Here is a 22,664-nt window from a genome sequence, read left to right as displayed (position 1 = left end):
GGAGGCTGAGGCGGGTGGAACACGAGGTCAGGAGATCAAGACCACTGTGAAACCCTGTCTCTACTAAAAATACAAAAAATTAGCCGAGCGCAGTGACGGGCGCCTGCAGTCCCAGCTACTCGGGAGGCTGGGGCAGGAGAATGGCATGAACCCAGGAGGTGGAGGTTGCAGTGAGCCGAGATCGCGCCACTGCACTCCAGCCTGGGCGACAGGGTGAGACTCCGTCTCAAAAAAAAAAAAAAAAAAAGAAAAAAAGAAAAAAAGCATATATATATATATGGAAAGGCAAAAGAACTAGAAAAACTAAAACAGTTTGCAAAAAGAAAAAAAATGGGAGGAATCAGTATACTCAGCTTCAAGATTTATTATACAGTACAGTAATCCAGTAACCAAAGCTGTGTGGTTCTGGTGGAGGGACAGGCACATAGCAATAGAACTCAATACAGAGTCCAGAAAAAACTCACACAAATTTGCCCAACTGATTGCTGATGAAGGTGCAAAGTCACTCAATGGAGGAAGGATTGTCTTTTCAACAAATGATGCTGGAGCAATTGGACATCCATTAGCAAAACAATGAACATCAACCTAAGGGTCACGCCTCATACAAAAATTAATTCAAAATGAATCCTGAACTTACATGTAAAATACAAAACTACAACTCTTAGAAAAAATGGGAGAAAATCTTCAGGATCTAGAGACAGGAAATGAGTTCATAGACCCAATGTAAAAAGCACAATCCACATAAAAAAATATTGACAAATACGTTCTCATCCAAATTAAAAACTTTTTCTCTGAGAAAGACCTGCTGAAAGGAGAAAAACACAAACCACAGATTGGGAGAAAAATGTCTGCAAACCACATATTTAACAAATAATTCGAAATAATTTGTGTCTAGAATAAAGAACTCTCAAAGCTCAACAGTAAAACAAAACAAAACAAAAACAAAAACAAAATGACAATCCACTTAAAAGAGCAAAAGATAGAAAAAGACATTTTTCAAGAGGATATACAGATGGCAATAAGCACATGAAAAGATGTTCAACACACCAGCTATTAAAGAAATGCAAATAAAACAAATATGACCATACACCTATCAAAACAGCTAGAATGAAAAATGGTGACACCAATTGCTAGTGAGAAAATAAAGAATCACATTGCCGGTGGAAAACCTGGATCTTACACATTGCTGGTGGAATTACAAAATGGTATAGACACTACAGAAAACAGTGTAGCAGTTCCTTAGAAACCTAAATATGTAACTCCCATGTGACCCAAAAACCACACTCCTAGGCATTCGTCCCACAGAAATTCAGACTTATGTTTATAGGCCAGGTGCAGTGGCTCACGCCTGTAATACCAGCACCTTGGGAGGCCAAGGCAGGTGAATCGCTTTGACCCCAGGCGTTCAAGACCAGCCCGGTCAAGGCAGCGAAATCCAATATCTACTAAAAATACATAAACTAGCTGGGCATGGTGGCATGCGCCTGTAGTCTCAGCTACTTGGGAGGCTGAGATAGGAGGATGGCTTGAGCCGGGAGACAGAGGTTGCAGTGAGCCAAGATCATGCCACTGCACTCCAGCCTGGGTGGCAGGGCCAGGTGTCTTCAAGAAAAAAAAAAAGACAAAGAAACCTATACACTAATGTTTATAGCAGCTTTATTCATAATAGCCAAAAACTGCAAACCAGCCAGATGGCCTTCAGAAGCTCAACGGTTAAACAAATTGATACATCAACACCATGGAACATTACTCAGCAATAAAAACGGAAGAACTTTTGATATACAAGACCTGGGTGACTCTCTAGAAAGTTGTGCTGACCGAGGAGGGGAAAGCCAATCCCAAAATGCTACTTATACTGTGATTCCATTTCTGTATAATTACTGAAATGACAAAATTACAGAGATGGAGAACAGATGAGTGGTTACCAGGGCTTATGGAGCAAGCAGGGGTGGAAGGAAGTGTGTCAGGCCATAAAAGGGCACCATGAGGGGTCCTGGTGTGGACAGCAGCATTTGAATCTCGACCGTGTCAACATCACCTTCCCGGCCATGATACTATCGTACTGTCCCAGGATGAGACTATGGGGGTAAACTGGGTATATCTCTGAACTATTTCTTACAACTGCAATCATCTTAAAAATACAGCTGGCCCTTAAGCAACGCAGGTTTGAACTTCACGAGTCCACTTATAGGTGGATATTCTCCCACCTCTGCCGCCCCTGAGAGGGCAAGACCAACCCCTTCTCTTCCTCCTCCTCTTTCCCCACTCCTTTCCTCCTCCTCTTCCTCCTCAGCCCACTCAACAGGAAGACAATGCAGATGAAGACCTTTACTACAATCCACTTCCACTCAGTGAGGAGTGAATGTATTTTCTCTTCTTTATGATTCTCTTAGTAACATGTTCTTTTCTCTGCCTTATTTAAGGTAAGGTTATTTGTTTGTATAACATACAAAACATGTGTTAATGGACTGTTTATGTTATCTAAGATTTCCAGTCAATAGTAGGCTATCAGTAGTTACGTTCTGGGGGAGTCACAAGTTATACCTGGACTTTTGACTGTGTGGGAGTTGGAACCCCTAACCTCTCCATTGTTCAAAGGTTAACTGTAAAATTTTTAAGTCTTTTTAAAAGTACATTGTGGAAAACAAAAGAACAAAACTTTCACACAGTTTCAATAAGAGGCAGCAATTCCACTCCTAGGCATACAACTAAAAATAATACAACATACATCCACACAAAAACATGTAGGCCAGCCACAGTGGCTCACACCTGTAATCCCAGCACTTTGGGGGGCCAAGGTGGGAGGGTGGCTTGAGCCCAGGAGTGTGAGGCCAGCCTACAGTACAGGAGACCCCATCTCTACCAAAACTAAAAAAGTAGTGTATATGAATGTTCACGGCAGCATCCCTCATAACAGCCCAAAAGTGGAGGTAACCCCAACATCCCTAAGCTGAGGAATGCATAAACACATTGTGGTTCAGCCTTAAAATGGAACATGATTCAGCCATCAAAAAGAATAAAGGCCTGACCCAGGCTACAACACCGATGAACCTCGGTAACACGATGCTAAGTGAAAGAAGCCAGTCACAAAGGATCCCATTTTGCACGATTCCATTTACGTAAGATGTTCAGAACGGGCAAATTCACCGAGACAGAAGACAGATTAGTCGTTGCCAGGGTCTGGGAAGAGGAGGGAAGATCAGAGTGGGAAGCAATGCTGATGGTTTTGGCGTCTTTACTGGGGGGATAAACATGTTCCTAAATCGACTCTGATGGTTGCACAATCTCCCTAATTTACTATAAAACACCGCACTGCAGGTTTTCAAAGGGTGAATCACAATGATATGTAAATTATATCTCAACAAATTCTCTAAGAAATCCGCAACTGGGTTCTAGGAAATTTTAACGGCATCCGTTAAAAGGGGATGCTCCTTCCCCCAGTAGCGAATAACTGAATTACTGAACTATTTAAAATGTTGGCCTGCAGGCCAGACATAGTGGGTCATGCCTGTAATCCCAGCAGGCTGAGGTGACAGGATCACTTGAGGTCAGGAGTTAGAGACCAGCCTGGCCAACATGGCAAAACCCCATCTCCACTAAAAGTACAAAAAGTAGCTGGGCGTAGTGGCAACAGAGCAAGACTCGCCTCAAAAATAAATAAATAAATAGTGCCAGGTGCGGTGGCTCATGCCTGTAATCCCAGCACTTTGAGAGGCCGAGGCAGGTGGATCATGAGGTCAGGGGTTCAAGACCGGCCTGGCCAACATGGTGAAACACCCCTCTCTACTAAAAAAGAAAAAAATACAAATACAAATACAAAATACAAATACAAAAATCAGCTGGGTGTGGTGGCGCGTGCCTGTAATCCCAGCTTCTCATGAGGCTGAGGCAGGAGAATTGCTTGAACCCGGGAGGCAGAGGCTGCAGTGAGCCAAGATCATGCCACTGTACTCCAGCTTGGGCAACAGAGCAAGACTCCTCTCAAAAATAAATAAATAAATAGGGCCGGGCATGGTGGCTCATGCCTGTAATCCCAGCACTTTGAGAGGCCGAGGCAGGCAGATCATGAGGTAAGGGGTTCGAGACCAGCCTGGTCAACATAGTGAAACCCCCTCTCTACTAAAAAAAAAAAAAAAAAAAAAAAATCAGCTAGGTGTGGTGGCATGTGCCTGTAATCCCAGCTTCTCGGGAGGCTGAGGCAGGAGAATTGCTTGAACTTGGGAGGCAAAGGCTGCAGTGAGCCAAGACCATGCCATTGCACTCCAGCCTGGGCGACAGAGCAAGACTCATCTCAAAAATAAATAAATAAATAAATAAATAACAACAACAAAATGTTAGCCTGCAGATGCACATCTATTTTTGGAGGTGCTCATCACTCTTACAGAGGTAGAAACCATCATTGTGAGGAGTTCTGAAACAGCTCTGGGACCCACAGGAAATGCCCCCCCCACAGACTGGTCCTCCACGTGCTGGACTCCGAGTCGGGGGGGCCTGTCTGTAGCCAGCCAGACCCAGCCTGCCCAAGCCTCGGGCCCCTTTTCTGGAAGATGCCACAAAGCAGGGGCCTGGTCTCTGGAGGAGCCCACATTGCCTGACCCCAGCCCCCTCCATGGCTTCCCCACTGCCCGCATTCGAGCTAAGTCTGCGTCCTCTTCTGTCAAGGGGGGATGAGTGACCACACTCATTCCGGAGTCCCCGGCACTGGAGGAGCATGGCCGGGTGGCCCTGCTGCCCCACAGGCACCCCATGAACGGAGGGAGGAAATGTCACACCCTCCCCCTCTGATGTTCGAAACACGTATACAAATGTTCACAACAGCACCCTTTACGACAGCCAAAACCCAGAAAGAACAAAACACCCATCAACACACAACGGAGACACGAAACATGAGCTACCGCACAATGGAGTATCTCCAGCCATCGAAAGGAAGGAGGCACTGATCCATGCTACAGCACGAATCATCCTCTGTGGGATAAGAAATACACTGGGCTTTATCCCCAGTTCCCAGCACAGAGATCCTAATACCCTTAGAATTTCCTGAGTAGCAGAAGTGAGTCCCTTTTGACCCCACCAGAGTTTATGCTAATGAGGTGACTTAGGGTGGGGGCCCCAGTCTCAGACTGGGACTGGTCACCAGGAACACAGGTGTCTAAGAAGGTGGGAACTTCTGGCCCCACTTGCTGAGCTCCGGATGGTACCGGAGATTAAGCTCTATAAAAACTCTTGCACAGGACAGGCACAGTGACTCACGCCTGTAATCCCAGCACCTTGGGAGGCCGAGGCAGGTGAATCACCTGAGGTCAGGAATTCGAGACCAGCCTGGCCAACATGGTGAAACCCTGTCTGTACTAAAAATACAAAAATTAGCCGGGCATGGTGACATGCACCTATAATCCTAGCTACTCGGGAGGCTGAGGCAGGAAAATCGCTGGAACCCAGGAGGCAGAGGTTGCAGTGAGCCAAGACTGTGCCATTGCACTCCAGTCTGGGCAATAAGAGCAAAACTCTGTCTCGGAAAAAAAAAAAAAAAAAAAAAGTTAACTTTATATTACATGTATTTTACCTCCATAAAGGAACTAAAAAGAACCTCTCATTCTCAGCGGCTCACAGGGGTTCCGGATCCACTTCATGGAGCGAGGGGAAAACACTGAAGGCAAAAGGCCATCATGTACAGGCATGCAGCGGGGACCGAAGAGCCTCCGATCTTCAGTTTTCGTCGGAAGCCACTTCCTGAGGTCCATGCGACACAGCCTGTGGGGAGTGGCTGCCGTGAGGATGGGCACACGCTCTCCTCACACGTGTGTGTACACCATCTCCCATCCTGCCAGCTGCCTTTGCTGAAGTCTGTGCCAGAAGCAATGTGACTTTATCAGATGCACCCATTCTCCTGCTGAGAAAACTGAGGCCAGACCAGCAGGTGCTGACGGCAGAGCCAGGACCAGGAGGAAGCCAGGGTGGCCATTCTGTTCTTCCTGCTCAGCCTCCTCCACCCCCTCCATCGACACTGTTCGTTTGAAAGGCAGGACCGGACTGAGGGGGATGTTGCTCAGGGCCCGTCTCACCATCCATAGAACACTCCTCATTCTCCACGTCCCCAGCTCAATGGCCAGAGAAGGCAACGGGGCAGGCTGAAATTAGCTTATCAACAGTCACCATGCAAAATTATTCAGGAACAAAATTAAAACATGCATCATGCCTCCTGGTTGAACCACAAAATGCTGTGACCAGTAAAAGCATCAAAACCCAACGTGAGGGCAGGCGCCGTGGCTCATGCCTGTAATCCCAGCACTTTGGGAGGCTGAGAACGCTGGCAGATCGCTTGAAGTCAGGAGTTCTAGACCAGCCTGGCCAACATGATGAAACCCCATCTCTACTAAAAATATAAAAATTAGCCATGTGTGGTGGCATGCACCCATAGTCCCTGCTACTCCAGAGGCTGAGGCAGGAGAATTGCCTGAACCTGGGAGGTGGAGGTTGCAGTGAGCCAAGATCACGCTCAGCTTGCGCCTGGCTCTAGTGGGCAACTTACAGAACCGTGACCTAAATAAATCAGGGTCGGCAAGCGACTGCCCATGGGCCAATTCTAGCCCAGGCCTGTTTTTATAAGTTTTACTGGAACACAGCTGTGCCCATTCCTTCATGTATTGCCTTTGACTGCCTTTTTTGGAGAGACACTGCACAGCACGCAAGCACGACATTTTTACTCCAGCCTGGGTGACAGAGCGAGACTCTGTCTCAAAACAAACTAACATACTTTAGCCTGGGTGACAGAGTGAGACTCCGTCTCAAAACAAACAAACAAATAAACAAAACCCAATGTGGCACCTCCATAGTCCTGTGAGGTCTTTCTGTGCCGAGGGCAACACCGCAGGCAGCGGCTGGGAGGGACTTGGCGCAGGTGGGACTGCGCTGCGGGCCTGGGAGGCTGCCACAGTAATGGCTCCAGTCAGTCATACCTCCTGGATCCAGCATCTTGGGAAGTCTTCCCCCACAATGACCCTGGAAATGGTCACTGTGTTGGCTCTGGCCACGTCAATAAACCCGAGGGGACTGCAGCAAATGTGATACAAGCAGATACTGCAGACCACGGCATCCTGAAGCTCCCCCTCTTGCTGCCCTTGGGAGCCCAGAACTACCAAGTAGCCAGTGGGCAATGAGGACCGAGTCCAGGGACTGAGCCCGGCTCTAGTGGGCAACTTGCAGAACCATGAGCTAAATAAATCAGGGTCGGCAAGCGATCGCCCACAGGCCAATTCTAGCCCAAGCCTGTTTTTATAAGTAAAGTTTTTACTGGAACACAGCCGTGCCCATTCCTTCATGTATTGCCTTTGACTGCTTTTTTGGAGAGACACTGCACAGCATGCAAACATGACATATTTACTATTCAGCCCTGAAATGAACAGGTGTTTTACCCTTTGTCTGGGGTGGTCTGTTAGGCAGCAAAGGTTAACTAACACAACCCTCAACTTAACAGCTGCTTATTAGATAGCTGTGGTTATCTCCAACCTAAAGATCAGGAAGCTGATTGCTGCAGCGAAGGATCCAGTCACTCGCCCAGGTCACATCGTGGCACTTTTGGGGAGGCTCCGGCAAAGCAGGAGTTAATTCTGTTTGTCTAACACCAAAGGCCCCAAGCCCACCACAATGCAGGCTTTATGGAAGGGCCCCTAACTGAATCACTAGCTGTAGAGCCTACCCCATCTCCCCTTCCCAGGACCCCCCTCCTCTCTCTCTTCAGGAAAAGATGGCAGGATAAGATTTCTGATGAACAAAGGCTCATCCATGTCAGGAAACGCCACTGAGGGCCACGAAGGCCGACAAGGACGAACACACACCACTACCCAGGCTGGGGAGTGGCAGAGCAGCCCAGCCACCTGGAGTTCCTACGGGATGAGGGGGTCCCCTCCCAAGGGGCTCTCCCTGTGATACACAGACTCACCTCCATCCCCAGGCCCTGCACACATGCACACATGGACAGAGGGTGGGACTCGGGGGGCCCTCAAGTTGCTGATATCCCTTGCAAGAGCTGGGAGGCTGCCGCTGGGCACCCCATCATCCTGAGTCCCTGAACCCTGCACACTCATGAAGCCCACATGGGAGGCTCTGCAGAGAACAGGTGGAGACCCCAGCATCCCCTGCTCTGCCTGTAACAGGACCTGTTAAACCTGTGCAAACCTGAGGTCTCAACAGGCCAGTGGGCAGCCCTGACAAGGCAGGCACTTTACAGACCCAACAACCCACACGTGGCACAGGTCTCACGGACACAGATGATGCAGACATCACCACTAATGACAGTAAGAACAGTTGGCGGTAAGTGGATGCTTACCATAGTCTCAGCTTTACATAAATTACCTTATTTAATGCTCACAGCTACCTGAGATATGTTAGTATCCCCATTTCAAGGACAAGAAAACCAAGGCTCAGAAAGGCCAACTGGCCTGTCCAAAGTCACACAGCAACACGGCAGAGCTGCTCTGCACTGCAATGTACCACTTACTACAGCAAGGAAAATGAACCCAACACTCCCCAAAGCCCAAAGATGTTGGGGTAAGAGCGGAGAACCAGAGGCCCCTCCTGGCCAGTGCTATGCTCCCTCTGTGGCCCAAATTCTCCAGGCAGATCACCCATCACCACGGCCTAGAGAATAGGGTGCTGAAACAGTGACACACAACTATGCCAGGCAAATGCACCGTCTGTGGCAAGAGCTTGCTCGAGTCAATCAGCAGAAGCGCTGAAGAGCTGGGGCCCTCTGTGTCCTCTCTGTCCCCATGCTGACTGCACCTGCTGCAGAGGACTCTCCCCAGAAGAGGGGCTGTCTGGACACACAGTCACAGGGACAGACTTCATTCATGGGAAGATCCAACTCACAGTTTCATAAGGATTTTGTTCACAAATGCCCAGGGGGCTTGAGGAAGGACTGGCTGTCAACAGATGACAGGGAGGGGCCCCCAGGCAGGCCAAGATGGAGGACTCACTGGAGTGAAGGAGATTAAATGCTCCCATCCCTTTCTGTTCTACTGGTTATAACACGTAACATGCTACATGGGTTCAAAGCCCCAGCCAATGCACCTCTCTGGAGCTCAGTTTCCCCTTCTGTGAAATGGGCATTAAAATACTCCCAGAGAGCAACTGGTGGTTCCATGAGACCATATGCACAAAGCTCCTGGCTCACAGCAGGTACTGAAATGTCCTCCGACAGTGTCTGCAGATAATATGTTAATAATGATAATGATGATGACTGACTAAGCTACCTACAAAGATACAGGTCACTCTATGTTATTACTGCACTGTTAATGGTAATTTTTTTTTTTTTTTGAGACAGGGCCTTACTATGCTGCCCAGGCTGGAGTGCACTGGCACCATCTCAGCTCACAGCAGCCTCGACCTTTCCAGGCTCAGGTGATCCTTCCACATCAGCCTCCCAAGAAGCTGGGACTACAGGCACACACCACCATGCCCAGCTAATATTTGTTTTTTGTTTTGTTTTGTTTTCTAGAGACAGGGTTTCTCTGTATTGCCCACGCTGGTCTCAAACTGCTCTTAAGCAAGCCACCTACCCACATTGGCCTCCCAGAGTGCTGGGACTACAGGCATGAGCCACCGCCCCTGGCCAAGAAGTCATTTTTGCCTTTACATGTGGAATGTCCTGCAGCTGGCCAGATGGTCTGTGACCTCGGAGGCATTTCCTTTCGTTCAGAAAATCACCCACCCCACCCCAGGCCACTGAGCCCATCAGGCACAGGCTATGTCTCGCAGGGCGTCTGCCAGGTGTCTCAGGCAACTGCATATCCCTGGGAGTTAGGCAAACACCCGGCGGTGGCCAGAAAGCCATCTGAATATCCAAGGGTCTCCATGAATGTTCAATAGTAATATGATACTAATTCTAGACTGGTTCTGGTAAGAACCTCGTTCTTCAGGAGAATGAACTCCAGAAGCTATTTAACCAGGCTTGGTCTACGAAGAGCCTGCCACGGGGTACTTGGAGGCTTGTCAGGACGAGGATTCTCGGATCTAGCATAAAACCTGCTGAAAACCCGCTGCGGGATCCAGACATGGTGCATCTTCTCCTGAGGTCCATTGTTCTCCAAGAAGTTTGGACCTGGACTCTCCAGAGCCAGCAGTGCAGAACCCTGATTAATTTTCAGTGAGCTCTGGGGTCCTGCCCACACTCAGGTCTCTCTGAGTGACAAGCCGTGACAAGCTGTCCTAGTCCATCTTCTCTCCCTAGCCCCTCTCCTGTTCCTCCAACTAGAGTCTTCGCTGCTAACTCAAAGGAAGCACATCAGCAGGAAGGGGGCTCCGTCCGAGGGTGAGAAGGTGGCGGTGGAGGCGGGGACACTGCAGGCCAGGGGGCCAAGCAAGAAGGGGCAGACCCCAGCCCCTGGAGAAGGAAGGTTACAAATCCAGCCTGCCCCATAGCAACATAATTGGAGTCACATATGTAATTTTAAATTTCCTAGGAGACACATCAAAAAAATAAAATGGGCCGGGCATGGTGGCTTATGCCTGTAAATACCAGCACTTTGGGAGGCTGAGGTGGGAGGATCGCATGAGCTCAGGAGTTTGAGGCCAGCCTAGGCAACACAAGGAGACCCCTCTAAAAAAACAATTAGCCAGGTGTGGTGGTATGCACCTGTAGTCTGTGTGTCTGTGGTCCCAACTCCTTGGGAGACTGAGGTGAGAGGATTGCTTGAGCCAGGGAGGTCCATTCAGAAAATGGAAAGCTGAGTGGTCAATGAACCGGAACTGGGAGCAGCTTTCTATGAATCAGAGAAAATGCAAGTTAAAAGGAGATACCATTTCCCACCCATTAGACTAGCAAATATCAGGCAACACCAAGTCTTGCTGAGGAGGAGGGGCCCAGGGAGTTCTCACACCACGCGAGTGGGATTATAACTTGGTACAACCCCGGGAAAGCAATTTGAGAACATTGGTGAAAGCTAGCTCTGCGCACAGTGAAAGCCCTGGGCTAGGCAACTTCTCCTCTAAGGAGGTACCCAGGGAGGCCCCGCCGGCCCTGCATAGAAGAATGTTCCCTGCAGCACAGTCTGAAAGAACAAGATCCTGAAAACAACCCAAATGTCAACAGGAAAAGAAAGAATAAAATGGGGTTAACCATTCCATAAAATGTATAAACTGAGCTACATGATCAACTCAGGATGGATTTTTTTAAAATGGCTATTAAGGAAACGTCAAGGCAAAGCTTCCAGGGAGTGGGAAGTGCCTGGATGCCCCACTTCCCCCGCCCCACACAGGCGACCCAAGGCCCCATGGGACAAACAAACATGTACCTTCGCCAGCAACTGCACATGAGATCAGCAAATGACCCATTGCACAATCAGCCTGCGTTTAAGATCATGAGGCAACCGGAAAGCATCTAATCAGTTAATCAGCTACATTTTGCAGGAGACACTCTCTGCCCTGCTACTGTCTCTGGTCCCTGTTTTTCTTGATCCAACCCTAGGCTGGGGCTGAACCCACAAAGATGAGACACCCCCACCAGGTTCCCAGGGAGCAGCACCTTGCCTCACTGGAAGACACCAGACATGGGAAGGAGTCATGTCCCACAATTTCTCCCACACTCAGGGTCACCCCTGCTTTCTCCTGAGACCCATGAAGACAGGTGGGGCCTCCTTCTGTGAGAAAGCAGCCTGGGCTGGAGCGAGTGGGTAAAAGATCTCAGCTTTAGTATCTCAAGACCAGACGGGCCTGGGGCTGGACACTGCTTTTGAAGGTGTTTTCTGAAAGCAGGGACTCAAGATATTTGCACAACTACGTTCACAGTAGCACTATTCACAACAGCCAGAGGGTGAAGCCACCCACGTCCTCAAGGATGGGTGAATGTATAAACAAAATGTGGTCCATCCACACAATGGAATATTACTCAGCCACAAAAAGGAAGAAAATTCTGACACACGCTACAACATGGATGAGGCTTGAGAACATCATGCTGAGTGAATTAAGCCAGACTCAAAAACACAAATACTGCATGATTCCACTTGGATGAGGTCCCTACAGAAATCAAAGAGACAGAAAACAGACTGGTGGTCGCCAGGGGCTGGGGGAAGGGGGATGGTTTGCTAGCGTTTAGTGGGGACGTGGTTTCAGTTCTGCAAGCTGAAGAGTTCTACAGATACATGGTGATGAAGGCTGCACAGCACAATGAGCGTCCTTAATGCCTCAGAACAACACACCTAAAAATGGTGAAAAGGGTAGCTTTTTATGTTATAGGTATTTTGCACAATTTATAAAATGTGCATTGGGAAAAAAAGTGATCTCACATCAATTTCCACTGAACTCTTCCTGTATCACGCACCGCTTCCTTCACCTCATTTCAGTGTTTGCTCAAGGACCGCTTCCTCAATGCAGCTCACCCCGACCACCTGCTAAAACAGCAGCCCCCCTGGCTCCCAGCCCCCTCCAGCAAGCTCTCCTTTCCTCCCGCACTACACATCACTGCTTCTTTATGATCTCCCTTAATTATTGTTTGCTCCTCTGGCGAGGGTGTCGACCCTACAGGGGCAGAAATAGTTGTCTGTCTGGTTCACTGTTGTATCCCAGAGTCTAGAGCAGCCTAGCAGACACCTGCAGCACATGCCACAAAAGACGGCAGAATATGCATTCTTCTCAAGGGCACGTGGAATATTCTCCAGGAGAGGCCTCATGCCCGGCTATAAAACAGCCTCATTAAACATCAGCAGGACTGAAATTATACAAATAATGTTCTCCAACCACGATAGAATGAAATTCGAAATTTGTTTTACAAATGCACAAATATGTGGAAATTAAACAGACAACTAAATAGCCAATGGGTCAGAGAATAAACCACAGGGAAACTGGAAAACATTTTGAAATGAGTGAAAAAGAAGACAAAACATATCAAAACTTATGGAATACAACTAAAGCAGTACTTAAAGGAAATTCAGATCTGTAAATGTCTATGTTAAAAAGAAGAAAAATCTCAAATCAGTAACCAAAACCTTCCACCTTGTGAGAGTCAGAAAAAGAATGGGAAACTGAAACTGAGCAAGCAGAAGGAAGGAAATAATAAAGGTTAGGGCTGAAATTAATGAAATCTAAGCTAGAAAAGCAATAAAGAAAATCAATGAAACTACAAGTTGGTTATTTGAAAAGATCAACAAAATTGACAAACCTTAGCTGAAATGATCAAGAAAAGAAGGGAAGACTCAAATTACCAAACTCAGGAACGAAAGAAGGGACATTATTACCAACTTACAAAATTAAAAGGAATCAGGCTGGGCGTGGTGGCTGACACCTGTAATCCCGGCACTTTGGGAGCCTGAGGCAGGCGGATCACGAGGTCAGGAGATCAAGACCATCCTGGCTAGCACGGTGAAACCCCGTCTCTACTAAAAATACAAAAAAAATTAGTTGGGCCTAGTGGTGGGCGCCTGTAGTCCCAGCTACTCCGGAGGCTCAGTCAAGAGAATGGTGTAAACCCGGGAGGCGGAGCTTGCAGTGAGCTGAGATCACACCACTGCACTCCAGCTTAGGCAAGAGAACAAGACTCTGTCTCAAAAAAATAATAACAATAATAATAATGAGACGGTGCTACAAACAACTACACAGCAACCAAATTAGAGAAACTCACATGAAGTGGACACATTTCTGGTGGGACACAAACTAACAAACTTGACTCAAGAAGAAACAGAAAATCTAAAAAGACCTATGACAAGTAGAGATCCAGTTAATAATTTAGAAGTTTTCACAAAGAAAAGCCTAGGCCCAGATGGCTTTATTGGTGAATTCTACCAAACATTTAAAGAAGAATGAAGGCCAATTTTGCATAAACTTTTCAGAAAAGAAAAAAAAAATGGAAGACAATGCTTCCCAAGTCATCTTATGAGGCCAATATTACTCTGATACCAAAACCAGACTTCACAAGAAAACCACAGGCTTCTTCAGGCAGTCAAATGCCTACAAAGTCCTCTCCGCTCTCCTGTCTACACTTGCAAGCCTGCCTCACTCTACAAATTGGCCAGGCTGCTCTCCCAGAGTCTCCTAAACTGCCTCAGGCTCTGCCAGCCTCATTGACCCCACAGCCTGGAAGGTGCCTCTGCATTCTCCCACCATCCTAGACTCCACAATCAGAGGGCCTGCCCCAGCGGTCGGAACCACCTGGTGGCTATCTGAAGCCCCCGACTAAACTCTACAGACATATCCTGAACGACAAGAAAAGGGACATGCATCATTCAAAGCACCCCTTGGACCACGTGGCACAGCCAGCTTTCAAATGGGACCCATGCACTGACAAGAAGGATCACACACTCCTCCCAGAGGCTCTCAGCATGCAGCCCCGGGAAGCAGCCTATTCGAGAGATCTATGAAGTCAAACCATTCTCATCATAACACTGAGATGTGAGCTGCTTTTTCAAGCTCATCCTCTCCCAAGTGCACAACGGAAGCTACAAAACGTGTGATATTGCAACAAGCTCACTGCAGGAGCAGACACAGGAACCCAGCTGTCTTCCATTAAACTTCACAGCAAAAAGACCACAAAAATGTTAAACAATGCCACTCTTCTCACCAAGTGTTTTTTGTTGTTGTTGAGATGGACTCTCACTCTGTTGCCCAGGCTAGAGTGCAGTGGCGCAATCTCGGCTCACTGCAACCTCCGCCTCCAGGGTTCAAGTGATTCTTGTGCCTCAGCCTTCTGAGTAGCTGGGACTACAAGTGTGCCCCACTGTGCGCAACTAATTTTTGTATTTTTAGTGGAGACGGGGTTTCACCATTTTGGCCAGGCTGGTCTCGAACTCCTGACCTCTAGCGATCCACCCGTCTCAGCCTCCCACAGTGCTGGGATTACAGGCCTGAGCCACTGCACTATTTTTTTTCTCACTCTGTCACCCAGGCTAGAGTACAGTGGCATGATCACGGCTCACTGCAACATCAACCTCTCAGGCTCAGGTAATCCTCCCACCTCAGCCTCCTGAGTAGCTGGGACTACAGGTGCGTGCCACTACACCTGGCTAATTTTTTATTTTTTGTAGAGATGGGGTCTCATTATATTGCCTAGGCTGGTCTCAAATTCCTGGCCTCAAGCAATCCTCCTGCCTCAGCCTCCCAAAGTGCTGGGATTACAGGCCTGAGCCACCTCAACCGGCCTCACCAAGTGTTTTTCTTGTTTTGAAAATAGTTGTTATCCACAAAAACACATTATTTATACCAACATGTCATGAGTTTATTACTATTTTTAAATGCATTAATTAAATATTTGTAAATTCTAATAGCGTAAATAACAATAGATTAGTGCTCATACACAAAAAGCTTCTGGGTCCTTCAAAATTCTAAGAGAGCAAAAAGGGTTCCTTAAGCTAAAAGTCTGACAGCCACCGTGCTTCCTCTGCACGGTGGAGTGGGCAGCCGCCTGGTGTGGATCCCAGCTGGGCCACGTGACCTTCGGCAAGTTCAGCCACTGGAGCTGAATGACCCTTGAGGGAGGGAAAGTCCAGAACCAGGATGAGGGGCAGTAGAGACGCCATTGGGTCAGTATCTTCCCCTGCCAACATCCCCTGGTCCATGCTTGGTGCCACTGTAGGACCTTGAAATGCAGATAGGAGCAAGGCGTGGTCCCTTTCCTGGGGACCTGTCCACCTGGTGAGGAGGGGTCACACAGGAGCCCAGCTGGCCCAGGGGCAAACACCTCTAGTTTGCAGGCCCCTGCATGGGAAGAGGGGAGCGAAGCAGATTCCTCAAATCCCAGGGACATTTGTGGGGGGTGGCAGGAAAAACATGGACAGGAACGGCTGAGCCCTATGCTCTCAGGGGTACAAATGAGGCCACAGAAGCGTCCCCTTCCACTCCCCAAGAAGCCTGCCTTCTCCCCAGGGTAGGAATCCAGGGCAGGATTTTCAGGAAAGACAGGCTCGGAGGCTCATTTCCCACCTCCCAGGAGCCCGGAAGTCTGTGTCAGCTCCAGGCCTGGAAACCCAGGATGCCCCGCACCCCATTCCTTGGGCCCTAAGCCTCCCAGGACCCACCCCAGTGGACCAGGGACTAGGCTGCCAGTTGTCCAGACTCTTGGCCATTCCCCACCCCCACCGAGGACTCTAGGTGCTGACTCTGGATTCTCCTTGAGAAGAGGAGGGGACTGATGAGCCAGAGTGAGGAAGACATAGGGCAGGACACCCCCAGGTCTGCAGCGAGGTAGCAAAGCCTGGCAGTATCCAGAGCACACACCTGGCATCACCTGTCACTGCCTTCACGTAGGTATCATCACTGTCCCCAGGTAAGAATCACCTGCAGGACCTTGAGTGCAGGTGTAATCTTGTGAACTAAGATCTTCTCCCTTGCAGGGGGCTTCAAACTGAGGTGCAAGGACCCTTTCCACGTGGACCCAGCTCAGTCTAAAGGGTAGCCAAGTCTTTCCTGAAATTAGTGGAGAAAGGCCTTGGATCCCCCTGCCCACCTCCCCTCCCTAACATCCCTGAGGCTCTTTTACATAAGAAAGGCATAGCTATCCCCCGGAAGCTGGTGAGGGGGCGGTGCTGCTCCAGGTGAAGAGCCCTCCTGATACAAAAACAAAAAGGCTAATGCAACTAGGGCTTCAGTTAAAACATCAAAAACACCCACTGCCTTCTCACTCAGAGATGCAGCTCCAGTAACAGCTCCCCTTTTCCATTTCTAAAAATCTGTAATATATTTATAGTTTTTGACCAACTGCACCCCAGCAATGACTGCACAGCTTTTTCAATTCAGAAGTAATTTTTTTAAATACTTAGCAACTCCCGTGACTCAGGTCACGGGAAATTTTATGAAAGTCAATTTATGTATACTTTTTGTGCAGAGAAGTATGCTAGGTTGATTAATAAAAGACCCATGAGCATAGAAGTCTATTACATTAGGATAAAATTCTTTAGGGAAATGGCGTATAAATTCAAGAAGAGAAAAGAACAATGAAAATGTCCTAAAGCTCACTTACGTATCCGTCAAGTGAAAGTGGATGTGAGTCACGATGCGTTTATATCACAGTGGGTAAACAGTTAGGCAACAATTCCTTTTAAAATATCGATATTTACTTCACAGGGGTACCGTAGCCTTTACAAATATTTAAACCTATGAAGAAAAATTTTAGATGTTGACTTTAAAATGTGTGAGAAGCTTGGTAAATGATGAATGGCACAATCTGAAAGGAGTTTACTGGCAATTCTTTCAGCTTTGCTGGATATTTAAATTTTTCATAAAAAATTGTTGCAGAAAATGTATGAGAGAACAAGCTGTTTTTTTAAAAAACAACACTTTTAGGGAGAGACAAAAAAAAAAAAAAATGGAAGCAGCAGGCCCCAGCCCAGCAGGGCCATGGCAGGGCTGCAGTGCTTATGACCTCCAATGCATGCCTCCTGTGGGGGGGGGTCTCTGGTGAGGCCTTTCTAAGTCCAGCAACTCACAGCTGCTCCAGCTGATCTTCCTCTCCCTCAGGGGGGCTCCCGTGCTGCCTTTCTGCTGCATCAGAACTTCTGGGACGGGGAGCCAGAAGCCCTTCTGCATTCCACCATTTGGAATGTGCAGCCTCAGATTGGGAGTTTGTGGCCTAATTCCATTCACACGCCCCTCACTGAGCTAACCCCAGAGTAGCTACCATACCCAGCAAGGACAATTTTCAAACACTGTCCCCAGTCATGCTCTGGTGCAGTGCCGGGTTCAGCAATGACATCTGGCAGCCAATCGGGGAGCCCAGCATGTCCCTGCTGCTGCCAGCAAACTCCTGGCAGCCCCACAGGCTTTTAAGAACTTAATCTCCCAGGGAGCGAGCTGCGTTTCAGCCAGTCCCTCCCTGAAGGCCCATCCCCGGGGTACGTGCATCCAGAGAGACCCAGGCTATGGTCCCTAAACCCAGGGCAGGCTCTGGGTAGTGGGCATGGGTCCATCGTCCCCCGCCCTGCAAAGAACGGAAACCCTCGAATGCAGAGAAGGCTCGCATCAGAGGCGCCTACACCCCAAAGCCCAGCGACAGTACTGGCGCCATGGCCAATGAGACAGCTGTCCATCAGTGGCATCAAACCAGTCCTTGAATCTGCCTTCAACAATGGAAAACGTGGAGCACATCAAGAAGTATGAGAAACTGGTTTTCACCTGCTGACCGCAGCGCTATTTCACAGCACGGGAACGAGAAGACTAATTTTCTAACCGCTGCCTGGCGGCTTTCTCCAGCTGGGCAGCGTGCATTTAACCACCAGGCGGTGTGGGGTAAAGGGCTCACCTACCCACTAGCTGTGTGGGCTAAGGCAAGCGGCTTCACTCCTCTGAGCTTCAAGCTCCTGATCTGTGAAATGGGAATCGTAATGAATTGGAGCTGGCTCCTTGGACTTCTGTGAGATTTACTGAGGGAATAAATAGCAAGAGTGTGGCACTAATGCCAACCAAAAGGAAAATGCTCAGTGAGAGTCTCACTACCCGCGCTGCAGCTGCTGACATTATTATGATTAGCGGGTGGCTCTGTCCCCACCCTGGGAACAAGGACTGGGTCATTCTGCCAAAGGCCCATGTTCAGTCCCAGGAGGATGCAGTCAAACAATCCGGACCTCTTCCAAGGGTTTGTATACCCCCACCCCACCCCACGCTGGGTTGGGGACCCTTTCTATGCCCTGCAGCACTCAATGGTCACCTCTATCACAAGCCCTGTCACGACACGGACTAACTGGACTGTCCAGTCATGCCTCTTCCTCCCCATTATCCTAGAAGCTCCCGGAGGCAGCCCCTGTAGCCAGTCCAGGCTTGGATGCGGCAGCAGGCCCTCAGATGATTATTCACGCGGAAAGAAACCAATACACCCAGATATCCTCTGACCATGAGAATGACAGGCCTCTCATTTTGGGTGGGAGGTTAGGTGCAGTGGCCAAGTCACAAAGGTCACTTAGCCCTGGGGGGCTGCAGGCTCCAAGCCCTGCACTCAATGTGCTCACAGCCTCTCAACAAGTGATTCATTCTCCCGGTGCCCAGGTGAATGGCAAGGGGTGGGGGACTCCAGAGATAGAAAAGACCCGCCTTTGTCTGGAGCGATCCTCCCTTCTCCCCTCTCCTTCCCTTTCTTCCACAAATTCCCCAGTCTATAGAAACGGAGAGGGTCAAGAACTTTGCTAGACGTCATGTGGAGGCAAGAAGATGCTCAAGGGTCCCTCCCTGGGGCTCACAGTCCCAGTTACAGGACAAGTGGAGGCTCCTGAAGACGCTGTGCGTGTCCATTTCCACTGGCTTTTCTCAGCCACACCCTCCCTGCTGCCCTAAGGAGGGGCCCTCAGACTCCAGGTACAACAGCCCCAGGTGAAAGCTCCGGCTTGAGTTTACAAAGCAGGAGGCTGGAACTGCAGGCAGGTGAGACCTCAGGTGTCCAGGCTCAGAACTCCTTTAGAGTAGGAGGCACAACCTCAGGCCCTGCAGCAACTCCCAAGCTGAGCCCCACTTTAGAAAAGTCCTCATCAGGACTGACGCCAGAACTCTCTCGTCTGCAACTCTGTTACGTATTTGGAAGTAAGGCAAGTATGCTAAAGCACTGCCTTCCTAGAAAAAGCCATTTTTAGGAGTATGTTTCTGTATACTGGTCAATTCCCGGCCCGTTTTTCTCTCCCATCCTTTTTCTCGTCACTAATGAAATATAAAATGCAATGCGGTCTCAGAATCCCTTTACCTTCCTCTGGGCAGCACTCACATCTGATATCACCTGGCTCCCCAGGCCTAGACCAAGACCCCTAGAAGCCAGCATGGCCCTGCACACAACCCTAAGCACCTGAATGAAGAAATGAATGAATGAAAATCTTGAAACTCACCCAAATAGGAATATGGCTTTCTATAGCAGACTGTACTTGGAGACAGTAAGCAGAAAGATCCCCCTAACAGACCACCCCCCTCCCGGGGGGTGGGGGGGAACCTAATTTGTTAAAAGCAGCCAAGTGCTGTCAACCGAGCCCTCTGGGATCATCTTTATGGGCGAAATCACCTACTCGTAAAGAGTTACCTTTGATACTTGAATTCCAACCTCCTTCCAAAGGGACCCAAAGAAGCACTAAGCTTTCCATCCAATTCTTCTTTCCAGGAAAACAAGGAATTCCTGGGTGTGATAACGGAATCAGAGGCCTCATATAGACAGTGCTTCCCAGGAGCTGGATCATTCAGGCGCTACTGGGACACCCAGATTCCTATTAGGACACGGGTCTCCCTCAAGCCCCCTTAGAGGGCAGTGACATCCGGCATAGAAACCCACAGCTCCCACCTACCAATTCCCCTCTTAGAGCAGACACGACGGCTTTCCCTCAGAATTAACACTGAACCCAGACGGGGGCTAAGCTCGCTCTCCTCACTCCACCCCCACAGGCTCAACCCTATTAGGACCCTCAACCTTGTTTCCAACCCACAAGTAGTTGGAAAACTCCAAAAGCAATCGGCCCGGGGCTGTTCTGGACCTGCTGAAACCGCTGGGGCACCAGGCTCGGTGCCTAGTGCACAGAAGGACGTCACTAATTATGTGATGCGGACCGCAGGGCACCGGGGTCAAGGCTGAATCTGCCAGGTCCTTTTCCAGGGGCGCAGAACTTCCCTGTGGCTGGGTCTGCAAAACCGAGGCCCACATCCCAGGTAGAGATCAAATCGCCCTCCCCCACCGGGGGACTTCCGAAATTACCTCTCTGGATCTGGAAGCTTAATTAGCTGATTGGCCTCATTAACGTTCGAACTTGAGTTTCAAACGAAAAAGAGGTCACTCAACTATCCAATTTACAACCTCGAATTTCCACCCGAAAACCACTTTATTTTCGGATGGCCTCTGAGGACGCCCAGGCCCCTGCCCGCAGCTGCCAGCCCCCGAGGGCCCTACGTACTTTCGCCTGACCCCCCCACCACCCACCCCTCACCTGCCTGGCCCGAGCGCCTTCTCAGTTCCAGGAGCCCCGAGCCCCTTTAAAAGATCGGCTGCGAAAACCCACAGTCAGCCGCACCACCCTTTCTCCCTCTGGGTGCTCCAGCCCCACGGAAAGGCAAGCCTCTCCCACGCGCCCACCCACCTCGAGCAGGGTGTCCGCACGCAGACCCGCCTGGAGGGCGCCGCGCTGCACCCCCACCCCAAGCCCCAGAACCCCGGCGGCGAGGTCCACCCCAGCCCCCGCATCCAACCGAACCCGGGCGGCGAGGCCCGCTGCGGTGGTCGCACCTGCTGGCTCAGTCCTGCGGCTCCAGCCCAAGTGGCGAGTGTGCTGTCGGCGTCTCCGGGAGCGCTCCCCGCGCCTGGCGCCCGGGGCCGGGGCCACCCGGTGGAGGCGCCTGGGCCGCGGGCTGGGCGGGCGGAGCTGCCCGGCCGCCGGGGAGGAGGGATGCCCGGGCGAAAGTTGCCAGGGAAACTTGATCAACTCGAGCGCGCCGGTGCCAGCTTCCTGCATAATTCACGGACGGTGGCGGCCGGGCTGCGCCCGCCGGGTCTCCCTATCCCAGCTGGTGAGCACGGCGGGCCGGGGTCGGGCACCCGGCTGTGGCTCAGCGCGACCCCCGGGACCTGGGCGCCCGACCCGCCACCCCCGGGCCCGCACCAGGTGCGCCGGCCCCGGCCTCTCCGCGACAGCTGCTGCTGCCGCCGCGCGCGCCTGGATGGGAGCTCTGAGTGCAGGGCCAGGGTGACCGCAGCGGGGTCTCGGGGGACTTGGCAGCCACGGTTCGGGTCTCCGCCCCCGCGCGCCACCTGGCGGCCCCGCGCCGGCTCCTCCGCCGGGCTCGCTGGCCCGGGTCCTAGGGCTGGCGGGCGGCGACCTGGGGCAAGGAGACCCCAGGAGCGCGGCGGAGGTCGCGCCACACGCGCTGTTCCAGAGGAAGGGGCAGGACGCGCCAGAGACAACGGGGTCCGTGCGCGCAGGGGATAAAGCGGGGGCTCCTTCCTGCGCTCTGCCCCCACGCCGCTTCCAAAGCTTTAGACACCGGCCCCTGCCCGGGAAGAAAGGCATGCAGGGGGAGGGGCTCTCTACGGAAAATCGACCCCCCACCTGGACACGCGGCTCCCTCCCCCCAGCCCCCACCTCTCCAGCCTCTCTGGGTCCAGGACTGCGCTTACCCGGTAGTTGGTGCTCCCAGAATCGAGATGCACCCAAAATGCCGTCAGTGAGCAGGATCGGGTGCCCAAGGACCACCTCCCGTCCTCCCCGGCCCGCGCCCTGCGTCCCCGGCCGCCGCTTCACCTGGCTCGGCGAGTCGGGGGCGGGTTCGAGCCCCCCGGGAGCGCCAGCGTCCGCGCACACCTGGCTCGGCCGCGGGAACCCGAGCGGCGCCGCGCCCAGCCCCTCCGGAGCGCGGGAGCGGCCGCCGCCGCTCAGGTGCAGAGGGTGGGGAAGGACCCGGCCCCGCCTGGCGCGGGCGCTGGCTCCGGCGAGGGTGGGGGAGGGGCCCTCTCGCCGCCGAAAGGACGCGTGCGGCCCAGGACCCGCGGGCGACCCCCGCCCCGGAACTCCGTCCCCCGCCCCGACCCCGCTCCCGCTCGCGGCTGCGGCTCGGGCGCGCGCGTGGGGTCTGTTGTGGCAACCCCGGGAGACCGCGGGGCGCCCTGGCCGCCTCCGCCCCGCCCCGGGCTGCGTGGCTCACGGACCTCCCCCTCCCTGGCCAAAGCCGGCGGACGAGAAAGTCCCTGATTTTTGTAAAGTCCGGTTCGGTCTGCACGGTTATCCCGAACGCAG

At 51.1% G+C, this 22,664-nt stretch overlaps 1 protein-coding gene across 3 annotated transcripts in view; it reads right to left on the bottom strand.

The window, feature by feature from the left end:
* Window positions 1–22,163, bottom strand: part of SHANK2 (SH3 and multiple ankyrin repeat domains 2) — a 694,542-nt gene extending 672,379 nt beyond the window's left edge. For all 3 annotated transcript variants that reach the window (XM_054524157.1, XM_054524158.1, XM_054524159.1), the window contains exon 1: window positions 22,049–22,163. The gene's annotated coding sequence lies outside the window, so the exon portion shown is untranslated. The remainder of the gene's footprint in view (window positions 1–22,048) is intronic.
* Window positions 22,164–22,664: the final 501 nt, after the last annotated feature.

Source organism: Pongo abelii, chromosome 9 (genome assembly GCF_028885655.2).
Source record: "Pongo abelii isolate AG06213 chromosome 9, NHGRI_mPonAbe1-v2.0_pri, whole genome shotgun sequence".
Lineage (NCBI taxonomy): Eukaryota > Metazoa > Chordata > Mammalia > Primates > Hominidae > Pongo > Pongo abelii.
The sequence above is the reverse complement of the archived record's forward strand: the minus strand, read 5'-3'. Positions and strand labels throughout refer to the sequence as shown.